We start from the raw sequence: 19,219 nt of genomic DNA, 5'->3' as shown, positions 1-19,219 counted from the left end.
CACAATTCATTATAATTTTAATTCATGAGGAAAAATAAATGCAAATTGTGCCACGTGGTACAAAAATAACACTATGAGATACATGTAGCAATCTCAGCAGGGCCTCCTTCTCTGCTGCAAGTGATTTTTCTACACAGCAGGTACTAGGCCAAAGCTTCCCCGGTTTTTCTAGTCTTCCAACTGGCATTTACAGAAGATAGGATTGCCCAAATCTATTGGCACTTGGAAAACAAAATCCCAGGGAAGGGCTCTGATGAACTCAACTGAGGTCCTATATCTGCCCTAGGATTAGAAAGGGACAGGTGTGTGTGGTGTAGGGGGAGTCAAGCTATAGTAGAGCCCTGCCTTTCAGAAGGTAAAGGGGGATTTGGGAGCCTCCTGTAACCCCGGGACAACAGCGGGGAGAGGCAATTTTAGCTAGGGAGGGCCCTGTGTGCAGGAGCTGCAGATTCGTGGATGAACCAACCGTTTCAAAAGGAGCCAGTAGGAGGAGGTGAGGCCATTCTCGGATGGGGAAGGCTAGAACCCAGCCGGCGTGGGTGTTTGTTTTGAACTTGATGAATTTAGATGCTTCGCAGACATAATGGTGGAAGAAATCTCACACTGGTCGCTGAGGATACAATTCTGCAGGTCAGAAAACCGTGGGCAGACACAGCTACTGCGGGAAGGCTGAGTGTGCCTCCTATGGTTCCTTGAAAAAAAACGCAGAAGGTGCCACCGCATTGAGCTGCCTAGCAGCAGAGCCACCAGGTCACTGGTGAACGGCAGCCTAGATAATTATGAAGCCGGAGAAGCCAGAGTTGGTAAACCAGCCGGATCCACATTGCTGTCGAATGCCTGCACTTCCCGTGACTCAGCGAGGGCTCCTCCCGCGGCTTGTTCCAAAGCACACTGGGAGTTGTTGGGCAAATATTTGAACAGCCTTTCGATCTGAAACCCACGAGAAGCTGAGCCCTTCCGCTTCAGAGCCTGCAACTCCTTGCTGCCAGTAGCTCTTTTCCGCCCCTGTTGCAACCAACCCCTGCAGCAGCAGGAGCCATTGAGCCACTAATCCTAAACTGGCCTGACTTTCCAGAAAACATGTCACTGATGATGGGGAGAGGAGAGGAAAGATAACCAAAAGCCCAGGGCATCCTGCACCCACTCAGAGGGCTGTCTTTATCTCCTATGGTCTGGTTGCACGGGTATTCTGCGTTCAGCGGGAACTGAGTATGTGATTCATCTCTTGATCAGGAGTGAGTCAGACATGGGTGTGAATCCACAAAGTGCTAATTACAAACGTGCTTCCTTCCTGGGAGCCAGTGAGAGTTAGTAAGGCAAGAGAGAAATGCCGAGCATGTCCCTGAGCAGGGACTCAGAGAGACCCCTCCACTCCAGCTCCCTTCCGATCAGGTAGAGCAGAGGCGCCGCCTGTGTGGGATGAGAGACCCTGGCTTCCCTATGAGCTGCGCACCTAAAATAAGACTCCACGGGAGACTCTGGGAATTTCCTGTACTTTTTAACTCTCAATGTCCTATTTATAAAGCTTAGTCACTGCAGTTGTTTCGCAGTTACTCGGCGGCGGCGTGTAGAGACAGGTCGTAACAGGAAACAGGCTCACAGGAGGCTCAGTCTCACCCGCTGGCTTTGGTGGAATCTGGGTCCCACTTGACAAGTTCAAAGGACTTAACTGGACTGGGTAGCTCTCTAGTCTTCCCTTTGGCCAGCCACACCCGGCTCTGACATATTCATGAGAAGGGTCTGGCTTCTTCAAGGGTTTCTCACAGGCATCGAGAGGCCCTTCTCCTTGGGAGACCCCCAGGCCCTGGCACAGAGTGTGGTCTGAAGGCATCTTTTGCTTCCTGCAGCAGCAAGAACAGGCCTGCCCAAGCTCGGCTCTGTTTGCATAAAAAAGGCGGGTTCTCCCAGGAGGTTCAGGGCTCCATTGCCTGTGTGCAGAAATTGTTAAAAACAATTAAGAGGCAAAGGGGGCCTCGGGCATTGAGCTGAATCCAGCGAAGCTCTCCACCAATGTTTTGCTCCTGTTTCAACGCTGGGCAGAGCCACAAGGGAGAACAAAGCCCTCTTCGCTGCTGATTTCACAGCCACTAAGCTAGCCACGGAAATCTGGCTCTCTAATCAGGGCTAGTAAGCTAACTCCTGTCCCCAGTGCCCCCAGACACTGCGGGGCAGAGGTAGCCCCATTCGTTGTTTTCATAGGGGACGTGGAGGTTTTCCGATCAGGGCCAGCTTCCGTCTTAGCTGTGGTTTTCATAAAGCAAGATGATCAATAGGTGGGCTAAGGTTCTCAATCAATTTTTCTTGGGAGCCAGTACTGGTTTAGCCCTGACTTCTGAGACTCTGAAGTGTAGAAGATTTGGATCTGGGGATGTTCCTTGGCTTGAGAAGTTTTGGATCACTTAGTTCCAATAGTGTGATGTCTTCTGATGGAGCTGGGCCTCTCTTAGCTGTGTGTGTGTGTGTGTGTGCAACTGTCAGAACTAAGATGGTGTCCTGTGCCAGGGTTCCTCCATGTCTTACATTAGAGGTGGGATAGCCCAGGGACTTTTCTGGATGGCATTCCTAGATCAGGGGTCATCTGGTCCATCCTCTGGAATCTCAGGCTTTTTTACTATCTGCTGCCTCTCAAGTCCCCACTGACCAACCCCCCCACCCCCCACCCGTTCTGTTCTCTTTCCTCTGGCTTGTGTCTCCGCCTCTTTCCATTCATCGACCCCTTTTCTCCATCTCTGTGTTGGCTGGCCTGACAGTAAGTCTCCACGAGCTTCATGGAACCCAGATCTCAGCATCGAGAGGCCTAGAGATTTTCCACCTCGCAATGAGTCACACTTGTAGTTCCCACCACCAACCGCAGCAGAGGTTGGGGGAAGGGCCATACTTACAATGGCATAAAAACAAAACATTCCTCAACGTAGAAGAACGATGTTTCAAACAAGTTAGAACTGCCAAGGTTCAGCAAGTGTGTCTGTCAGACACAAAATCAACCTGCAAAACTCAGTAGCAGCTGTCTCCGCCCACAGTCGCTGCTAGAAAGTATTACTCCAAAGAAACTATTCATAACAGAGGCATGAATTACCAGATACGTAGGAGTTTATTAACCAAGAACACACAAAAAGCCTATAAGCATTTTAAAGTCCCAATAAGGCCGCATAAAATTATCTGCACATAAGAGAGCACATTCTATGCTTCAGATCCAGCATCTTAATAAAGGATGCCTTGTATTGGATAACTTTGTAAGGATCTAATTACACTAATGATTCAACTGTACACTTAAGAAAAAGCCAATCAATGTGCTGTCTGGCTTTCTTTGTGAGAAACTCTATAAGTGGATAACTTTTAAAATGAAAAGTGGAAGAGATTTGCTTAACCAGATAACAAGGCCGCAGTGACAGCAACACTGTGTGACCGGCTCAGAAGCAGTCCCAAAGCACTGCAGAGCCGAGGGCAGGCTGCCTATGCCCTGTTCGTACACGGGCAGGCAGGACTCACTCTGCGCCAAGGACACATCCTGAGAAGGGAACATTCAAAAATGTCACCCTGGTGTGAGCCTCTGAGAGAGTGGATCAACAGATACGATAAATACCAGGTATTGAGGCTGCTGCCATGTACCGTGGTAAAAGTGACAAGAAATGGACAGAGTAACCGTAAAGTGATGACAATTAAGTATGACAGCTCTGTGAACCAGTAATGGGACAGTATAGACGTAGAGAGGTGAACATAAGGAACCCACAATCTGAGTAAGTGAGTTTCACTATCAGCTGAGGCTTGGTTAGGGGAGCTGCCTGGGGTTTTACCACTCAGACCAGTGTAACAGACAGAATCTCACCGTGCATCCCTGTGTAGCTTAAATTGAACTTTTGACCAGGCTCTACTTCTGGACCTGTCCCCAATGTCAACAGCAGGCTCTCGTGGCACCCGTGGGAGATGGGCTCCAGTCCAGACGAACATGGGCTGGACTGGGGCTGAGACAGAGTTAGAGTCCACCCCATCCCTAACAAGCCTCTTCTGAGTACCTGACAAAGAGATGGAATGTTTGCACCCTCCCTTTAGAAGCTGACATCTTGAAGCTTCAGGATGGTCTTAGCCTAAGTGTGGGGCTCCCAGGAATAGGATTAGTGCCCTTACAAAAGACCTTCCTAATCCCATTTGCCCGGCCTATCCCATAGTGCAAGGACACAGAGACATTGCCGCCTTAGTCCCAGGAACAGGTCCTCACTAGACACTGAACCTGCAGACGTGTGGATCCTAAACTTCCAGGCCCCAGAACTGTGAAAACTACACGTCTACTGTTTGGAAGATGCCTATTCCGTGGCGTCCTTTGCAGGAGATTGTGTGTACTAAGACAAGCCACGTTTGCTCCCACTGCTTTCACAAGGATACCCCACTCCCCTGACCTCCCGAAGACGTACAGAAATTTAAGATAAATGTGGCATAAACCCAGTCACTGTTAAGTTGTTTGTCATTTATTTGGCGTGTCTGTAGAGTAGCCTCCCTCCCTCCTGTTTTAGGCAGGCTAGCTTGTGATGGAGTCAAGGACCCATTCAGAACAGTGCCAGCTGTGTGACATTCCTCAGTGCCCACTAGCTGGGGCATCTTATTTGCAAGGGAGCATGGATGCTGTAATAACGTGACCAAACCTGCACATCATTAGACTATAAAAATCATTAAAATATTGAAGTGTTTAAAGACTTAATGACCCAGCAAAGCAGGAAAATATACTTAAATGCAGATCTCAGCCATTAAAAAAGCATCTGTTATACCACATTGACCTCCTCAGAAAAGGCAGAAGATAAATCTAAAGCAAGAACACACTCCACAAGAGTCTGGGCCAGAAAAGGAGATATGCTCTCACTGGGTGCCCAATGAGGCAAAAACTCTGAGGTTCACAATTGTCCTTCTGGGGGCCGAAGGCTCCACGAATGCTGAAAGCTGCAGTAAATCCAGGGCTCAGAGACTTCGGAACTGTGTAAGCATTTCTGAGAGAGGACCCCTCTGAAGGGAAGGTGACAGAAACAGCAGGAGGTGAGGCAGCTGGAGAAGCTTGCTGTGGGAAGAAACCCCGAGGGAAACAATTGGAAGCGGCTAACCCGGTCCCAGCTGGGTCCACTGCCTCGCCAGGTCGTAGTTTCTGCCTTTATAGGATAAGCAGGGTTACCATAACACGTCCTTGGTTCTGCGTGGCACAAACAGTAGAAACGTGTTCCTCACAGTTTCAAAGGGCGGGAGCTGCGATGAGACTATCACAGCATTAGTTCCTTTTGAGGCTTGTGAGGAAAGGGTCTGTATGTTCAGGTGTCTCTCCCCGGGTCCTGGGTGGCCATCATCTTATCCCAGGGCAGCCATCTTACCCCAGGGCGGCCATCTTACCCCAGGGTGGCCATCTTACCACAGGGCCTTTTACATTGGCTTTCTTTCCAACATAAGAATTCCTTCTTGTAAGGACACCAGTGATCTCTGGCTAAGATGGTGGAACTGAAGCATCTTTTGTTCAACTCTGTGAATGAGAACGATCCAGCTAACAGATAGAGACTACATCCTTGAAGAGAAAGTGAGAAACTCTGAGAAAGAATAAAGACTCCAGTCAGGTTGCATTAGCGCCCATCCCTGTTAATGGCGTTTAACTTCATTACCTCTTCACAGACTTCACTTTCAATGTGGCGTCCCTGGAGGACTGGGTAGTAGGACTTCAGCATTTTATCTGGGGGAGGTCCGAATACGAACTGGACGACTATGATGCACACAAAAGGAGCTTTTGTGTAGGAAACACTAAAATCTCACTGTGTGGGAAGTAGGCGAAGTTTCCTGAGGGGTTTGCCCGATGCAAGTCCAGTTCTCAAAGACTCCCTCTGACAAGGATCCAGGCTGCGGGGCAAAAGCTGGCGCCCGTGAGCCACCACCAAGTTCTGTGGCTCTGAGAAAATGGCAGGAAGATCTGAACCACAGTGTTCTCACTTGGACACTGAAGAAGCTGACTGTGCTGATTGGCATTTCAACCTCATCTTGGATGACAGAGTAAGAAGCCTTTCTTCACGCGCCGCGGGCACTGTCATTGCTGCACACATAGCAAAAGGCTGGCAACAATAAAGTATCCATTAATGGCGATCAGGCCGAATCCACCACTGCCTGCCTGCATGCTGGGACACTGCAGACTTCCAAGAAACGAAAGACAGTTTCCACATAGTGACATGAGCCATTCTCCAGAAAATGGAGAGAGAAGAAAGTACAACCCTTTATATACAGCCACTTAGAAGATATAAAAAAGTTAAATTTAAAAGGTATGGTTTGCCCCTGAACTTGCCGTTCTCCTGCCTCCTAAGTGATGGGATGACGGGCATGTGTCACCATGCTGGCTCAAAACAAACAAAACCCAAACTGAACAATGAACGAAGTATTACAGTTTGGACCTTAATAAAATTCAGGAGATAACTGATCAGTATAGATTCATTGCTTCACGGGCTTAGCCTTAGCGGAGGTTTTGTTCTACACCCAGGCCCAGAACAAAGGAGCCAAGTGACTATTCTCTCTCTCTCTCTCTCTCTCTCTCTCTCTCTCTCTCTCTCTCTCTCTCCCTCCCTCCCTCTCTCTCTCTCTAACAGCAGGACTAAGACTCTAGGCTCTAAATTCTCAGTGAAGTAAGAAATTCAGGGACTATGCCCACCTGGCTGTGCGGCTATGGCTGTGCCCAGTTCTGATTAGCGGGAGAGTGGTCCAGGAGGGGGAGGGGAGGGGAAGGGAAGGGGGAGGGGGGATTCGGTTCTATTTAGTACTCAGAGAATGGAGTTTTAGATGCATTTGGCATTTTTGGCCTTTTACAGCTTTACAGAGACAATGTGGTATTTTTATTGTCCCTGCTTCACAGGTGAGGAATTCAGAACAAAAGGTGAGTGGCTTAATCAGTCTGTGTCACTCAGAGCTGTCCCCTCTCCATCTCGGCAGGACATGTTTCGTCTTTTAAAAAATTTACAACGATTTCACTTTTTATGTGTATGAATGTTTGTCTGAGCACGTGGACGTACACCATTGGTGTGTCTGGTGGTCTCAGAGTTCAGAAGAGGGTGGCAGATCCCCTGGAACTGCAGCTGGGGACAGTGGTGAGTCATCGTGTAGGTGCTGGGAATTGAACCAGGGTCCTTTGCAAGAACAACAAGTATTCTCAACTGATGAACCATCTCTTCTGCCCCCAGCAATATATGCTTCAAGACCTCCCCACGCTGGAGATCCAGAGTTTTCTATCTTTCTTATTAAGCATTTCTTTTTCACACACTGAAGCCATGATTTTATGCAGTTAGAGGTGCGAAAGCAAAACTAGCTTGGATTTCTTTTGCTTTAACACAGTTCTTACTGTCTCAGCAAGTCTGGCTTATGTTTCTCTTTCCTTGTGGTTATTTCCTTTGCCTTTTCCCTCCAAGTCACTCACATGACTTGCCCACAATGCAAATATCTTAATACGAAGGTAGTAGATCCTCCGATGACCAAGATGACTCCTGACTGACAGAAAGTAAATACAGCATTGGGAAAAGCTGACTTAGATCTAGGAACTGAAGCTGGGGGGCAGGGGTGGGGGAGAGACAGACAGAGACAGAGAGATCGACAGAGAGACAGAGAGAGAGAACTGGAGCTGTGCCGGTGTTAAAGATTTTTCCCACAAGGCCAAATGATGGAACTTTAAGATTATAGAGAGTTATACTGTTGAAGACCAGAGTCAAATCATCTTGGGCTATTTTTAGTGTGTCAGAAGCCACGCCCTCCTCAAGCCTGGGTCTACCCCAACATCCTAAACCTAAAAGCACCATCAGATGGTATATGAAATCTACAGCAGAGCTGGCGTTGCTTTGCCCTCACAGGCCTTCCTGAACCCCAACTAATATATTTAGTAAACACTTCCGTTTATGGCTTTCTTTGCTTTGCAACTAATAAAATCTCAGGTAAGCTCTTCCAGTATTTGGTATTTGGGTAGTGAGGAGATCTGGTCTGTGTTTCCAGGCCACAGACCCTCACACTTGGCGCCAGAATAAACTGTCTCCGACTCTCATTGAGGCAGCACCGTGGCTTTTGCATTGACATATCAAACAGGGCTGTGTTAAAACTTATGAGTCTGTTAATTTCTGGAAATTTCCATTTATATCTTCAGACTGCAATCAGTCACGGCTGCTGAACTGGTGGAAAATGTAGCCACAGGCAAAAGGAACTTCTGCGAACTGACAGCCCGGAGCTCAGTACTCAGGCCTTGGCCGTGTCTCTAAGCCTCACTCATCCCCAGGCTGCGCCCTTCAGTGTTGAGAATGGTAAGGCACTCCCTGCTGGACTCCAGTGCCTGTCTTGTTTGCTTCACCCTAAAGTTGGCCCACTGACCTGGTAAAAAGGGGATGGGCCCCAAGTCTAGCCAGGGCATCCACCCTAGCAAAGTGGGGGAGGGGAAGCAGGCCTCTAAGCCACTGCGTTTTTGTCTGACTTACAAGAAGAATCACCAAAGGGGCCTTAAAAACCACAGATGCCAGCCGGTCTCTGAGACTCTCATTTAGCAGTTGAGCTCTGGGCTGGGCAGTTTAGAAGCAGCATTGCTTGAGAAACGCTGCTGTGGCTGTTACCAAACGCCGTGGCAGGGGGAGGGGCGGTAGTACCGATGACATCACCTGCACACCTGCTAGAAATGAGGGCCTAGCAGTGCGGAGAAGAAGGGAGTTGGTTTCCGAACCAGCCTTTGACAGTTCTGATGCATCCGAAGGGCCGAGAATGTCTCTAAGCAGCAGGGTAGAGACAGCTTGTCACTCACCAAGGTTTGCTTGTCACTGAGTAACAATGATATCCATTATTGTAAGGAATAAATGTAAGCAATATAAAAGAAATGACAAATGCAGCCCAGCCCAGAGTGTGCGAGTGTGAAATGTGATAAGGAAAACCCCCTGATTAGGTGAACTCCTCAGTTTTAATTGTCTAAAAAGATACCATGAAGACCAAGTCTGCAGAGTGTGTGTGTGGAGATTGACAAGCCTACTGTTAGCTAAGGTGGTGTTGCAGGCCTGAGCTGAAAGAGACTTAAAAACCCTGCTCTGACAGCTAAGGTTTGGGCTCCTTCCTGAGAGCTTCTATGGAGAGTCAGCGGTGTTGAGACTGACTTCTTTCTGGAGCCAGCCCACTGAATCCAGACACCCAACTCTGGACCGAGGTTCTCGAGAGTCACAGAGTTTATGGGTAGACTGTATATAGTAAGAAAAATTGTTGATGATTTACAGTCTGTAGTCCAACTCCCAACAATGGTCAGCAGCAGCTGTGAATGGCAGTCCAAGGATCTAGCAGTTGCTCAGTCCCACAAGGTGAGCAGGCAAGGAAGAGAGAGAGTGAATCTTCCTTCTTCCAATGTCCTTAAGAAGGTCTCCATCAGAAGGTGTGGCCCAGATTAAAGGTGTGTGCCACCCCGCCTGGATCTGGGACTTGTTTTATCCCAGATGACCTTGAACTCAGAGATCTCCCTGTCTTAGTCTTCTGGGATTCATAGCCACTATGCCTCAAGATCTCCATGCCAAGATCCAGGTCAGAAACTTGTATCTCCCAGCCTCCAGATTAGGATCACAGGTGAGCCTTCCAATTCTGAAATATAGTTCATTCCAGATACAGTTGACAACCAGGAGTAGCCACTACAGGTGATGTGTTTGTTCCTTAAAAATGACATGGCAAATTGTTACAAAGATTGTGACTTTGAATAACAGAAATGCATTCCTTCACAGATATGGGAGTAACAAGTGTAAATTAAAGGTGGTGACCCAGTGACTTCCTCCTGGGGGTCTGGGGGACTTGGTTCCCGCCTGTCCCACCCAGCTTCAACCCCCTGGCTTACATACCTCCAATGTCTTCCTCATCCTTCATAATCGTTCCTTTTGCATGAAATCAAATCCCCCTCTCCTTTCTTTTACTAAGGGCACTGGTTGTTAGGCTCAGAGTCCAGGATAATCTCATGTTGAAACTCTTGTCCATATAGGCAAAGATTCAATTTCTAAACAAGGTCATGATCACCATTTCAGTTCAGGGATCAGGACTTCAACATCATATTTTTGGGGTAAAACTCCACTGTGGTCAGCTGCCTCTGCCCATGGGCTTGGAAGGGAGAGCGGAAGATCAGGGATATATAGTCTTTTAGCTTCTCTGGGCCACGCTGCTCTAAGAGCTGTCTGATGTCACACATTAAAATACTGTGAGTCCCATAGAGCCCACAGAGTAGACTGTCTCCACAGAAGTCTGTCAGAGCACTCTCTTTCCTTATGCTCCTTTAAGCCTGGGGATCCCTCTGCTGTTTGACATTGTGGGGGAAGGGAGGAGGATCAGGGATTGTGTGACTTGCCCCTAGTGCTGGGGTCTGGTGGAATCCAGCCTGCTCTGCAGCATACATACCACACCAGTCGGGACCTTCATTCTGATTACATCAGCACGCTACAAATGCAGGCCCACTGCTTTCTTCACCATTGCTCCCTCCGCGTGCTAGCGAGCCTGTCTGCTCTTTGTGATCCAGTCTGCCTGTGCGCAACTTTATGCTTCCTTTATTTTCCCCATGGGGCCTCGGTTAGGGCCAAGCTTGGGTAGATGCTCGGCACAGTTTGTTAATAGAGTAACCTGGGTCTGACTCAGTGGGAGATTCAGTTTCTAGCCCGGAAGCAGGAGTTTTTACCAAGGCCGGCCATCAGCTGCCAGTCTGTGCCTTGAAAGGACACAGTAAAGTCATACCCCATGCGGACAAGTTAATAACGCGCTTGAGTCTGTGCCGTTCTTGGGGATAAAGGGCAAGGCCAGAACTTACATCACGGGGAGTTCAGGGCTAATCTGCAAAGCTTGTCACAGCTGAAAGCTTTAATTTTCTCCCACTCTGTCTACAGCCTGCAGTGTTCCCCATCACTATAAGACTTAGCACTAATTAAGTCGTCCAGCCTGTGTGGGAATCTGTGAAATGCGTGAAGCAGAGGAAAAGCTGAAATCTCAAGAGGCTTGAATGGAGAAGTCGAGTTATCTTATGCTGATCCGGAACACACGTCCCCGAGATGTGTAAAGAGGGGAGGTGGGATTTTGTAAGGCTCAGTTCTACTTGCTTATCTGATACAGCATGACAAGATGGCTTGAGGGTTAAGATCACTGGGCTCCTCTTCCAGAGGACGGAGGTTCAATTCCCAGAACCTAGGTGGCAGCTCACAACCATGTGTAACTCCAATTCCAGAGACTTTGATGTCCTCTTCTGGCCTCCACAGGCACGGGGGACTGGAGAGGCACACTGACATCCATGTGGACCTAACACATATAAAAGAAATAGTGTAATTTAAAACTGGGAGTGTAGCCGGGCGGTGGTGGCACACGCCTTTAATCCCAGCACTTGGGAGGCAGAGGCAGTCGGATTTCTGAATTTGAGGCCAGCCTGGTTTACAGAGTGAGTTCTGGGACAGCCACACAGAGAAACCCCGTCTCGAAAAACCAATAAACAAACAAATAAATAAATAAATGGGAGTGTAATGCTAGGTGTACAGATAAATATGAAAAATACTTCACATGGTGACCACCTCCTAGGTCCTTACAGGAAAAGGATACATGATTTTTTTCTCCTTCTCTGTCACGAACATGTCAACCCAAGGTGAATCAGATCCCATACTCCCTCCCACCACAGTTTAAAATATTTTAATTGGTTTGTACATTCATTCAGTAGATTTGTTATTTTCTGACTTCCCTGTCTATGGTGGTGTAAATACGAACGGCCTCCACGGGCACATATATTTGAATGCTTAGCCATTGGGGGTGGGGGGGGATAGGGGGTGGGGTGGGGGGGGTGGGGGGGGCGGGGTGGGGGGGTGGCACTACTTAGAAAGATTAGGAGGCACTGCCTTGCTAGAGGAAGTGGGTCACTGAGTTGGGCTTTAAGGTTTCAGGTGCTGACAAATATTCCCTGACAATTCCCTTATAAAGAACAACAAAACAAGACAACAAGCAAGTTTAGTCCCAGTTAAAATACCCTTTACTAGATGATGGTTAAATTCTGAAAAATCCACACAATAAATTTGAGTTCGTGGAAGCAGCAAGAAACTGCAACACATTACCAGAAGATTTTTGGTGTGTTTCTCTCTATGGTATCCCGACCGATGCAGCTCAATTATGCATTGTAAGATGGACCAATACATGTGTGTCATTAGCCAAGAATCCTTCATCAAGTGACCTTTCTCGTGCTTGCTTTAGCAGAACATCCTCTCTCTCCTGTGTCTGCTTCAGCTAAACATTCCTTCATGCATTGCCCCAGCAAAACACCTTCCAAATGACTTTCCAAAGAACCCTTAAGTTTCCAACTTCAACTCCTCCTACTATTTTTTTCATCATGGTCTCACTACATGGCCTAGACTGGCCTTGAACCTCTGAGGCTCCCTGCACTGGCCTCAAGGGTGTTGGGATGTCAGGCATGTGTCACCATGCCCAGCAGAATTCAGTAAATCTTTGTGTGATAATACTGACTATGGAATATGTTCCAAGGCACGTTAAATAAAAAACAAGTGTGTGGAGGAATAAGAATAAAGTACCTGAGAATGTATGGATACTAATCATCCCTGAATATAAAATATGGACGCCTTTGCTCATTTACCCAAAGGGAAGTGCAGGCTGGTGTCTCTTCTCCATGCGTCGACTTGCTATTCAGTCTACTGTTGATCTCTGATAACTCTTTCTGTTACTTAATTTATTCAAACTAGGAATGGCACCAGTGCATCTGAATTAAGATGAAAAAGGAAATCAAACTTGTTGGCTCAAGCCTGTAATTCCAGGACTCCGGGGATACAGAAGGGAAGACTGTAAATTTGAGACTATAGCTTAAGGCCCTGTCACTAAATAAATAAGAAAGAAAGAAAGGGAACTTAAAAAACCTAGATGTCTTACATTGTAAGAGAAAAAGAATAAGAAGAAAGCCGATCTGACTCCAGAGGTTGGAACTCGCTCCTGATGCTGCTATTTGGCCAACTACTCTCTGGTCTTGGGTTTCTAATCTATGAAATGGGGGTGATTTTAGCATCTACCTCCTAAGGATATCATGAAGATTACACAAATGAATACAATATATGTACCAAATATGTAAACAATGATGAACATACCACATACTTAAAAGCTACTCTACTTGAGAAGAAGAAAACAGATTTCCACACAGTTAAGACTTAAAAGATTTATTATTCTCCTGACTCTTGCCAAGTTCCAAGGGCCTGAACTGAAATAACTGACCAGATCTTTGTCTGTTGAAGTTTACAGGGCACTTTCCTTAAGCACTGTTATTTACTGCAACACAAATAAACCACTCTTTTTTTTTTTTATACTGAAATCATTTCTGAGTCCCACAGTTATTAATTTCAAACCCAGACTTGCCTTCGTACGTAATTATGAGCCTCCAGGAGTTGGGAGTACAGCGCTTCTGTTTGCTTGCTAAGAGTTTAGGAGCCTCCCGCTGGGGTGGCTTCCAGAAATGCTCCTCCAACACTCAGGTTGTCCTGATATGAACTCCGAGCTGCAGAACAAGACACCAGCTTAGCAGGTTTTTCTATTGAAGCCCAAGTGAGCAGAATGTGGGACTCCAGAGATGCAGGCAGCCTGGGCTCTAGAATTGGCTTTCACCTGCTTCTTTGTTTCCATCCTAAGGTGTTGAGCTAAACCATCTGCTTTGCTCTTTACAGTCCAAAGGATTCTAAGTGGATACAAGCTGTGCCTCAGGAAGCTGAGATCTCCTACCCCCTCCCACTTCTCTTGGCCCCAAAGACCCAAAGACCTTCTTAAGCACTAGGTATGGTTAACAGTTTGCTCAAAGATTGATACATTCCATCCTGCGGGAAGCACCTTAAGCAGGAAGTTAAACATCCAAGATAGCTTCAGGAAGTTCCTGAAACTGATCAGATTCAGTGGAACCCTCCCTGATAGAATATTAAAAGCCGAGAGTCTCTCTTAGATTTGCGCTACAAAGAAAACTCTTAGATGAGATGAGTTACTGAGACCAGACCAGTTGCCTGGAAGAAGCAGAAACCATCTGAGCAGCCTGGAAGAGGTTTAGACCAACTGAGTCGCCTAGAAAGGACACTCTCAACCTGTTGAGCTGCCTGCAGGTTGTGTAATAGGCTCCAGTTTCTCAGCTTTTGTGAACTGTCACCGGTGCAGGCTGGGATTTGGTGATGCATCTGTCTTTGAGTCATTTCTGCTCCTGTAAGCAACCACAGTACAGTTTATTAGCTCTCCAAGTGGAGCTTCGGTGGTACCAGTTCTTCGGTCTGTTGTGAGCTGCCTGTCTGGAGTGAGTAGATGCATGTGTTGTGTCTCTCCAGGAAATGTTTTGAGGCAGGGTCTCTTGCTGAAATCAGAGCTCACCAGAGTCTTGTTAGCCAGGACAGTTCCATGTCCCCGACTTCATGATTATATGCACACATACTGCACCCAGTTTTTTATGTGGGTGCTGAGGATCTGAACACAAGTCCTCACGCTTTCAAGGCAGGCACTTTACCAGTGACGCCATCTTCTCACTAAGCCAAACTCCTAAGGCTTCAGGCATACATCTCATCCACGTGTCCTAGTCAGGGTTACTATGCTGTGATGAAACACTGCGACCAAAGCAACAAGGGGAGGAGAGGGTTCAGCTTACACTTCCAGGGTCATAGTGCACGGGGAGAAGTCTCAACGGCAGGGACTCAAACTGGTCAAGAACCGGGAGGCGGGAGCTGATGCAGAGGCCATGGAGGGGTGTTGCTTACTGGCTTGCTCAGCCTGCTTTCCTATAGAACCCAGGACCACAGCCCAGGGATGGCACCACCCACAGTGAGCTGGGCCCTCCGACATCAAATCACTAATTAAGAAAATGCCCACAAGCTTGCCCATAGGCCAGTCTTATGGAAACATTTTCTCAACTGAGGCTCCCTCCACTCTGATGACTCTAGCTTGCGTCAAGTGGATAAAAAACTAGCCAGCACAGTGTACAACATTATTTCCATCTTTAATAGTGTTTATATATATATATATGAATTACCTTAAAATTCTTTATGAATTACTATCAGTGTATATCCTCATTCATATACCTGTGTACCTTGGTCACATAATTCCTTGGGCAAGTGGGAACTGAAGTGGAAATTTTTGGTCTCTTTGGAGATTTAGTTGTGTCACCGGATGCTTTTCTGGAAGCTGTCTTATAAGAGGATGTTTTGCTGAAGCAGACACATGAGAGTATGTTTTGCTGAGGCAGACACTTGAGAGGACACGTGATGTTTGGAAAGAGTATACGAGTAACCCAACAGACAGTGACGGACACACTTGCACTGGTTTGCCTTGCATGTGCCTGTGTCCCCGGGGCTGGGATGATGGAAGGAGGTGGAGAGAACCTAGCTCTATCGGTGAACTCCATGTTCAGTAAGGGACACAGAGCATGACTGAGGATTCCCGGCATCATCCTCTGTCCTTCACATACACATGTACACATATGCACATGTAGACTCTACACCCATGTGCATGCAAACACAAACACATACATATCACACACAAACATGCACACACATACAATTTGTCAGCATCCAGTGTTGCTCTAGGAAAATTTCCTATGACAATTAATGGAAAAATGAGAAGGTTGACAAATACTCTTCATTTACATGATGCTCTCTGCTGTTCAGGGTAAAACTAGATTGTCTGTTGCTCTCCTAATACGCAGACAATCAGAGATCACAGGAGAGCTGGGTGGGAAGTTCAGAGGTTGAGCATATGCCTGGTATTGGGAAGCCTTCATTCTTCAGTACTTCGAAGTAGTCGTGGGCTTTAAATTATATTTTGCAATTCAATCTCAAATGGAGCTACTCAGTTTCCTAGGAAATGTTATATTACTTCTGTATTATAACCATCACTGATAGATTTCTCAAGAAATCTGTGTGAAATCTTAGAGGAATGGAAAGAGGGGAAGGAGGAGGGGGAGAGAGGGTGATCGAGACAGACAGACACACAGATAATAAATAAGAGAGACAGACAGACACACAAACACAGAGCTAGAGAGACAGAGACACACACAGAGACATTGACAAACACATACAGAAAGCTAAAGAGGCAGAGACACAGACAGACAGACAGACACACACACATACAGAAAGCTAAAGAGGCAGAGACACAGACAGACAGACAGACACACACACACACACACACACACACAGAGAGAGAGAGAGAGAGAGAGAGAGAGAGAGAAAGAGACTCCATTAGCTACCCTGTTCCTATCTAAAGTCAGAGTAGCCCTACCTTGTGACAGGTGGGGAGGGCATGGACTTTGAGTTGGAATCCATACAACCACAGTGTCCCTGACCTCTAGTTTCATTTCTTTAGTGAAGATTAACTTTGGTGACTTTCAGGATGCACCCTAGAATCCAGGGTGTGTCACTCTCTTCCTGAAAGGTGGGAACCAAAGGACGCCCTCTACGCCCAAATCTGGCGTTTTTCTTGATCCTTCTGACATCCCAGAAAGGTGACACAGCCCACAGAAGCCACGTGATTCATGTTTAACATTCATTTTGATTTATAATTTAGCCCTAGACTGATCCCCACTGTTTCCTAGAAAATGGCAAATTCCTGAAAAGGACATTGCGTTTGTTGTAGCCTCTTCTGGCCAGACTCCTAAGGCATCTGAACAAAGTGCTGATGTGTCTCTCCTTCACAGCACTGATGACAGACTCTTGTCAGAGGGAGAGTGTCTCAGAAGCCTCTTCCCCTAGCCCTTCTCCATTTCCATCCCTCACATCTTGGGAGACATTTTTTTTTTTGTTGCTGTTATTGGTGAAGAAGGCAGTCATCTGTAAATTGTGAAAACACTCATGTCTGCCCCTTTTAAATCTGGCTTTAAGGCTTCTGGGTAATTCTGTACAGTTATATGGCTCAAATTCATATTCAAAAGATAAATGCTGTGTGTGTGTGCACACACGTGTTGAGGTCAGAGGTCAATGTCAGAATTCCTCCCCAGTTGCTCTCTATCTTGTATCTCTGAGCCAGGGTCTCACCCCAGCTGCACCTCAGCTGGACTCTTGGCCATCAAATCCAGGGAATCATCTTGTCTCCACCCCCACCCCTAGCTGGGACTCCAAGCCTGTGCTCGGCCCTCAGTTTTTATTTCTTAAACTTGGCTTCTGAGGTTTGTCTTGGGTTCTCACGCTTCAGCAAGCACATCACCAATAGAGCCACCTCCCAGTTCCTGGATGCCTCTGTGACCTGACTGTTCTTCTGAGGCGGGCCGATTAGCAAGACTAACTCTGACTTTCTTTGTGTCCTTGGATCTTCTTCCCTCACCATGAGGGTCTCAGGGACCTGTCAGAGGGGCTGGACTGAGTTTTCTGTGGAGAATAACAATCTCTCCCTCTGGTCCCTGTGGCTTTGAAGATGGGCAGTCTTGGACCTCATTCTAAGTCGGGCAAATGTTATCCATGTGTCCTGTGGCTTTCAGAATCAAGTCAAAAGGATTAATGTAAATGATCCTTATAGCCTTAAAGGGGCCACGGGGAGATGTGGAGAGAGAGGAGTGGGTAAAGTCACGTGACAACCAGAATTCAACCCCTGGCACCCACATAGTGGAAGGAGATTGTCTTTTGACTCCCATACATACACTGTGGCACGTGCATGCCCACGATGCACACACTCAATAAGAACGCACATAAATATAATAAAAATATCGCAGAGAGCCGTGGGGATGTAAGATATTAGTGTGGCTCTCTGGCCAGCTGGCGATCTCTATGTAGTGGGTGTTTGTGTTGGGTACTAGGCAAAAAGGTCTACCCGTTAACAGTAGCCTCTCACCCAGTAATAGCAATCTTAATAACGTCACAGTGAGACGGCCTTGTGCTGTCTGTGTCATAGTTTTAATACAGAGGATAAATCTTGCCTTTACACTTCAGGCACAGCCACCAAATAGTGATGTAGCAACCTCCAAGGTTGTGTCTCTGAGATTAAAGATGGCCATATTCCCCTTTGTATAGAACTTGGATTTTAGTTTTATAACATATACAGATATGGAGTGTATCTCTCTCTTTCTGTGTGTCTGTGTGTGTCCATCTGTGTCTCTCTAGCTCTGTGTGTGTTTTTATGTGTGTGTCTGTCTGTCTCTCTTATTTACTATCTCTATGTGTCTGTCTGTCTTATTTACTATCTCTCTATGTGTGTGTCTGTTTGTCTCTCTCACACAGGCACACACACACACACACACACTTTTGTTTGCTGTTTGCCGGATCAGCTGGCCCTGGAACTTCTGGGGGTTCCCCTGTCTCATCTTGCTGCAGGAGTACTGGGGTACAAATGGCCTGGTACCCTCATTTTACATGGTTTCTGGGTGTTCACTTTTTTTTTGTTTGTTTGTTTTTTGAGATAGGGTTTCTCTGTGTATCCCTGGCTGTCCCTGGAACTCACTCTATAGACCAGGCTGGCCTTGAACTCAGAAATCCACTTGCCTCTGCCTCCCAAGTGCTGGGATTAAAGGTGTGTGCCACCAGTGGGTGTTCACATTACTGTCCTTCACACTGGTATAGCAAGAACCCTCACCCACTGAGCCATCTCCCCCAAGGAACCTTAATCTGGTTTTGAAACAAGCAGTCCTACCTCGATAACGTGAGTTGTGGTGGGGAGCAGTGTTCAGGCCAACCTTAATCAAGTATCGTAATTAAAGAAAAGAGTGTAAACCTTTCTCTCTCTATTTCATTAAGTTGCATGGAAGCTTGTAATTAATATATAATTACGATATTACAACCATATCAAAAGAAAGGACAAAAGAAGAACAACCACGTTCACCTGTTTTAGCCTGGCTGGCCAGCCAGCCAGACACCAGGAGTGAAGAGATTAAAACGAAGCAAAATAAATTTTCCCCTCCCAGTGTTTTTGTTTCTGAAGAAGAAAGGATGAAAGCATCGGGTTCAAAGATTCAACTTAACCCCAGGTCTTTTCTCAGCTTGCCAGGGCAATCAGAGGTCAAGGTTAGGGCCAGGGTGGCCAGAGCCCAGGGGTAGGACCAGTCCCTTGCGTTACATTTCACAGCAAAATGTTAAAAGGAAACATCTAGATTAAAAACATGTAGTTGGTCCAGAGTGTGTCAATACTGGCTTAAACATTATTCTGGGTGTTTCTATGACAGTGTTTTGTTTGTTGTTATTTTAAGATATGCTCTTCTATAGCCCAGGCTAACCTCTAATTCAAATGTACTCGAGGATGACCTTGAACTCCTGATCTTCCTGCC

The 19,219-nt window shown here is 46.8% G+C and overlaps 1 long non-coding RNA gene across 2 annotated transcripts; it reads left to right on the top strand.

Moving 5' to 3' along the window:
• Positions 1-7,455: 7,455 nt before the first annotated feature.
• LOC127687279 (uncharacterized) lies at positions 7,456-12,864 on the top strand. 2 transcript variants are annotated; one of them, XR_007978362.1, is made up of 3 exons: positions 7,456-7,498; positions 8,132-8,285; positions 12,708-12,864. It is a non-coding gene; the product is annotated as an uncharacterized LOC127687279 (long non-coding RNA). The 2 variants fall into 2 exon arrangements; XR_007978361.1 differs by lacking the exon at positions 7,456-7,498 and adding an exon at positions 7,561-7,925.
• Positions 12,865-19,219: the final 6,355 nt, after the last annotated feature.

Source organism: Apodemus sylvaticus, chromosome 6, assembly GCF_947179515.1.
Source record: "Apodemus sylvaticus chromosome 6, mApoSyl1.1, whole genome shotgun sequence".
NCBI lineage: Eukaryota > Metazoa > Chordata > Mammalia > Rodentia > Muridae > Apodemus > Apodemus sylvaticus.
The sequence above is the reverse complement of the archived record's forward strand: the minus strand, read 5'-3'. Positions and strand labels throughout refer to the sequence as shown.